Genomic DNA, 7,286 nt, shown 5'->3' with positions numbered 1-7,286 from the left:
GAGCATGGAGAAGTGAATGGGGGTTTTTCAACAGAACACTTAAGCGGAAGAGAGGTTGAAGGTCGAAGGTCGAAGGTCGAAGGTCGAAGGTCGAAGGTCGAAGGTCGAAGGTCGAAGGTCGAAGGTCGAAGGTCGAAGGTCGAAGGTCGAAGGTCGAAGGTCGAAGGTCGAAGGTCGAAGGTCGAAGGTCGAAGGTCGAAGGGAAGATGGGGGAGAGAAGAGCTGAGGTGAGGTGGATTGAGTGGGTTAATTAGATATAGGTAATGTTTGATTAGTTATTTTAGTTAATAATTATTTAAAAAAAATTAAAGTCACGTGGACAAATTTTAATACTATTTTTTAATTTTAATTTATTGAATTTGAGAACTTTTATCAACATTAACATTAAGTACATAAACAACATAATTTTAGATAAATTTAAAAAATTGTCACAATATCAAAGATAAATTTAGTATTCTTCCCAATTAATTTCTCTTTTTATTTCTCCCTTTTCTATTAATTCCATTATACTTCACTTTTTAAAATCAGAATAACTTTTTGATTTGAATTTGTTCATTTGTAATATAGGCTACTCGAGAGCCTACCTCTTATATTAGACATCACAGAAAACATTTTCTTTAGAAAAATCTCTTTCAACTGGAGGTTAAAAAAATTAATTTTTTGCAGTAAACGAATAAGAAATTTTTTTTGTAATATTCAAAATTGAATTGACTGAAAAAATTGGCCATTCGAATAGAAAATTAATTAATGATATGAACTAATTAATATTAATTTGAAATATTAAATTTGTTTGGGTTCTTTCAAATATGTAGAAGGTTTTTTTTTTCTTTTCCTTCTTTTTTTTAGTTAAGATATTTTATATGAACATGTGTGAAATTAAAATTTTATTTTTGTGTAATATTTTTTAAATTATTTTAACACTCACTACAAAATAAAATAATTAGTTATACCCTAGACAGTCTAGGCATATAACTATGCATAGTTGATTTTCATGAGACCATAAATTACAGAAAAATCAAAGTTAAATAATATAAACATCCTATAATGGGAACTTCCTAGCTATTTTGATGTATCAATTAAATCGAAGTATTAATAATACTATTTTAAATGAGATTTATTTCTTCAATCTCATTAATTAATAATAGGCTATTATAAGTTTGATATAATTGCTATAGTGAAATTGGTAGACACAAACTCTTTAGAGGTAGAGCATTTCAATTCGAATTCAAGGAGTGACATACTTTCTTTTAAAATAGATATAATATATTTTATAATTAAATTAAGAACATATCTTAATTCATATTTTCTTTTCATTGTTTCAATTATAATTTTAATTTATTTAATAATTCTTTAATTGATGAAATTATAAAACTGAGGTATTCCTCCTTGCTTAAAAGATATTTTAGAAGTTCATGAATGACCATTTACACACTAGAGACACTATGTCACAAAAGCCTATATGAGATCCTAACAACCTCATGCATCCTCAATTATCTCCTAGCCGGGTTAGGATGTGGTGTGCCTCAAACTGTATTATTCTAAATACAGACATATTTTTAAGGGTGACACAGGTTGAAGCAAAATTTGAACACCTCCCCTCTTAGCCTAGTTATATGTATATCTCGGCATATGCCTTTAATGTCCCCTTACCCATATTTAGCTAGTACTAATTACAGTACACATATATGACATTGAGTTTTGGGTTATCCCAGCCTCGGGTAAAAAAAAGATCGATATTTTTATTGTTGTCCTAAGTCTAATTTAAAAAATGAATTAAAAAAATAGCTTTCAGTGAGAAGTCAACTCAATCAACAAAAAATTGTACAAGTTTATATTCCACCATTAAGCAAGAACACTTCAAACTATAAAAATCCTTTAACACAAAAATAAATAAATTAATAATCAAAAATTAAATAATAATATTAACAACTCATTCATCAAATAATAACAACTCATTCATTAAACAATAAAAAAAATAATCAAATATTAGACACAATAATATTTTATACTTCCACTATTACTAGTCATAATAAAAAATTAAATAAAAATTTATTAATTTTATTTTTTTTATATCAAATTAAATAAGAAAAAAATCATTCACAAAAAAAATTACATTAAAACACAAAATTCATAAATAAATTTTTATTTTTAAAAAAAATAAGAATTTAAAGATTAAGAAAAATAAAAACCAATAAAAAAAGAAGATAAAATAAAAAAAGAAGATAAAAAAAATTAATACAAAAAAAATAAAATATTAAAAATGAAATAAATTTGAATGAATAAATTAATGAAAAATAAGGAGAAAAAAAATATATTAATATTAAATTAATAAATATATAAATTAAAAATTAAAAATTAAAAATTAAAAATTAAAAATTAAAAATTAAAAATTAAAAATTAAATATTTCTAAGTATTTTTTTTTTCTTAAAAAATTATATATATAACTTTTTTTTATCTTTATTAATAAATATTTCATCCTTAATTTATTTTTATTTTTATTTTAGGGTATATATATATATATATATATTTATATAATAATGTATTGTTATTATAATTAATTAAAATAATAATAATAATAAAAATATTAGAAATCAAGAAAAGTCTTCTTCTCTTCCTTTAATAATTTTTTATATATATATATTATATACTATATATTATATACATTACATATTTTATATTTTATATTTTATTATATATTATATTATATATTATATACATCATATTTTATTATATATTATAGATTATATACATTATATATATTATATTATATATATATTATATATTATAATTTATAATTTATATATTATAATTTATTATATTATATATTATATATTATATATTTTATTTTATTTTATTATATATTTTTATTATATTATATATTATTATTATATTATATATTATATATTTTATTATATTATATATTATTGTTATATTATATATTATATATTTTATTATATTTTATATTATATATTTTATTATATTATATATTATATATAATTTATAAATTATATATACTTTATATATATTATATTTATATATATATATATATAATACAATATATATATAAATTATCTATAACAAATAAAAATTGAAAAAATGAGCATCAACTATATAACTATATTATGATTAATTTTTTTTTAACATTAAATTACATGAATTGTTTGTTAGTTGAATTATCTTAATAAAGTAAATTTTAATTTTATTTATTTAATAAATAAATTATTTAATTAATAATAAATAAAAATAAATTAATTATTGAAAATATTTACTAAAACAATAGTAGGAGAAGCAAAATATATAGAACAAAGAATAGGAAGAGTACGACAAAGATTTTATAATTTATAATTTACATATTATAATTTATATATTTATAATTACAATTTATATATTATATTTTTATAATTTATAATTTATAATTTATGAATTTATATATTATATATATTATATATATTATATTATATATTATATATATAATATATAATATATAATATATATAATATATATAATATATATAATATAATATATAATATAAGATATAAGATATATAATATATAATATATAATATATAATATATATATTATATAATATATATATATATATATAATATATATAATATATAATATATAATAATATATAATATTATATATTATATATATATATTATATATATTATATATTATATATATTATATATATTATATATATAATATATATATTATATATAATATATATAATATATAATATATTATATATAATATATATTATATATATTATATATAACTTATAATTTATAATTTTACATTCTAATTTATAATTTATAATTTATAATTTAGATATTATATATTATATATTATAATTTATTATATTACATATTATATATTTTATTATATTATATTATATATTATATAATTTTATTATATTATATATTATTATTATATTATATATTATATATATTATTATATTATATATTATTATTATATTATATATTATATATTTTATTATATTATATATTATTATTATATTATATATTTTATTATATTATATATTTTATTATATTATATATTTTATTATATTATATATATTGTATATTATAATTTATTATTTATAATTTATAATTTTACATTATAATTTATAACTTATAATTTATAATTTATATATAATTTATATATTATAATTTATAACTTATACATTATATATTATAATTTTATATTATAATTTATATATTATATATAATATATATATTATAATTTATATATTATATATTATATATTATATATTATATATTTTATTATATTATATATATTATATATTTTATTATATTTTATTATATTATATATATTGTATATATTATTTATTTTATTATATTTTATATTTTATTATATTATATATTATATTATATATTATATATAATTTATAAATTATATATACTTTATACATATTATATATTATACCATATATATATATATATAAATTGTATATAACAAATAAAAATTGTGAAAATGAGAAAAAAATATTTAATTACTCTAGTGTTTACGGTGGTAGAATCTATAGATCTTATATTATATATTATTTATAATTTATATACTGTATATTTTATATTATAATATTATATATTATATATTATATATTATAATTTATATATTATATACTATATATTATAAATTATATATTATATATTATATATTATAATTTATAATTTTACATTATAACTTATAATTTATAATTTATAATTTATATATAATTTATATATTATATATTATATATTATATATTATATATTATATATTATACTTTATACTTTATATATTATAATTTATAACTTATAAATTATATATTATAATTTTACATTATAACTTATAACTTATATATTATATATAATTTATAATTTATATATTATAATTTATATATAATATATTATATATTATACATTATATATTATAATTTATAACTTATAATTTACAATTTATATATTATATTATATATATTATACATTATATATTATAATTTATAATTTATATATTATAATTTATATATTATATACTATATATTATATATATATTATATATTATATATTATATATTATATATTATATAAGAATAATTGTCATAAATTATAATTATAAATTATAAATTATAATTTATAATTTATATATTATAATTTAAATATTATATATTATATATTATATATTAAACATTATACATTATAAATTATATATTATATATTATCATTTATAGTTTTACATTATAATTTATAACTTATAACTTATAATTTATATATTATATATAATATATTATAATATATTATATATAATATATTATAATTTATATATTATACATTATTTATTATAATTTATATATTATATATATTATATATTATAATTTTTATATTATATATAATATATTATAATTTATATATTATACATTATTTATTATAATTTATATATTATATACTATATATTATAAATTTTATATTATATATTATACAAGAATAATTGTAATAAAAACTTTATATGATCTTGAAATTGAACGGTCATTTTGTGTTAAGATAATGGTGATGATTGATACTATAGTTTGATCATAATACATTATTGTCAAATATTAGCTAATATAGTTTTTTTTTTTTTTTTTTTTTTATCAAAATAGTTCATATTTATCCACAATAATTGGTGTTTTCTATTTATTTTGATTCTATCAGGGAATAAAGCATTTATTGATTTTTAAGATTGATTCAAATATAAGCAGTATCAATGATTTTAAGAATTTTTAATTATAAATAAATATCTATATGCACCCATTAATGTGGCTTGTGTTTCTTCATGTGCTCAAATGTTAATATGTCATGTGTGTTCCGTTTTTTAAACTAAATTTTGTAGATTATATTATTGAAAATGTTGTAAACCTACATAATATAAGATAATAATATCTTAATTATGTAATGAGATTAATTTTTAAAATTTATATTTCTTAAAATACATAAAGGTACAACTTTGAAAAATGTTATTAACGCGTTGCAATTGAAATTAGGAATGTGGTGCAAATGGAGGTATCCTAAAGTTAAGTTGGGCAAATGCTTGTTTCATCTCAGACTGTCCTTTTCCTATAGCAATTGTACACAAAAATGAACAATTTCATCTCCCCGTATTTGAGAATATATTTGTTTCTATCTTTCATGTTAAGAGACCTTTTATTACACATTTGACATCAAGTAATGACAAATATATATATTTAAAAGTTTTATATATATTAAAAATAAAAAAAATCGTTTAAGAATAATGAAAAAGAGTTACATGAAAATAAAAATAAAAATTAAGAAAAAAATCGTACTTAATAAATTATTGAGCTCGTAAATTTTTTAGAACAACGATTAACTCTCCTGACAGACTCTATTAGATTTTTGAACGAATTTCAAAAAACATAATAATAATAGTATTATAAATGATACGCATAAGACGACTATGATAATTGAAAGTTCGACGATTTCTTTCTGTCAGATATCCCATCAAAGAATAATTTGGATAATAACCCAAATATGTAGGCCTGTCATATCAGCCGCATCAATTCAAACTTTTTAGCAACTACCCAAAGACTCGGGCATCACCCAATGAATCCCAATAATACTCCATAAAAAGACTCCAAATAATAGTCACCATCGACAATGCAAAAGTAAGTGAGTTACCGATTCAACCTCTCCGTGACACATACGACTAACCATAATACAACAATTTTTTATTCACATATCATATGTTAGAAATCTACCATGAATAACGCTCAATCCAAAGAACGAGATCTTGGATGAAATCTTTGACTCCCATAATTTTTTTCAACAAAAATTATATGAAATCATTTTAGTGAACAACTTGTAGCAATGCCCCACATGAAAACTATCAATATCTTGTCAAATATATAATGTCTTGTTTAGACAGTGACACTTGTTTGCGTTCTACCAAAAGTAAAACTCTATTGTGCGACAAAGTCTCCAAAATGTTTAATCTCATTCTATATCTACTTTGGCTAGCGAAACCATTAGGTCGAGGATCAAACATGTCTTTAACTGTGACATTTCTACATATAACAATGCAAATATGCTCAAAATACGCCGTAGCTAGACTTTTGATATTACTAGGGGTGAGCATAATTTGGGTTTACCCAAACCCAACCCTAACCCAAACCCAAAATATTAATTTGGGTTAGTTAATTTGAGTTAGGTTGAGTATGGGTTGAGTATGAGTTGAGTTTAATTTGGGTTGGGTTAGGGTTACCTAAATTATATAAATTTAATTTAATTCTCT

This window comes from Impatiens glandulifera, chromosome 1 (assembly GCF_907164915.1).
Source record: "Impatiens glandulifera chromosome 1, dImpGla2.1, whole genome shotgun sequence".
Taxonomy (NCBI): domain Eukaryota; kingdom Viridiplantae; phylum Streptophyta; class Magnoliopsida; order Ericales; family Balsaminaceae; genus Impatiens; species Impatiens glandulifera.
Note: the sequence above shows the minus strand (reverse complement) of the source record.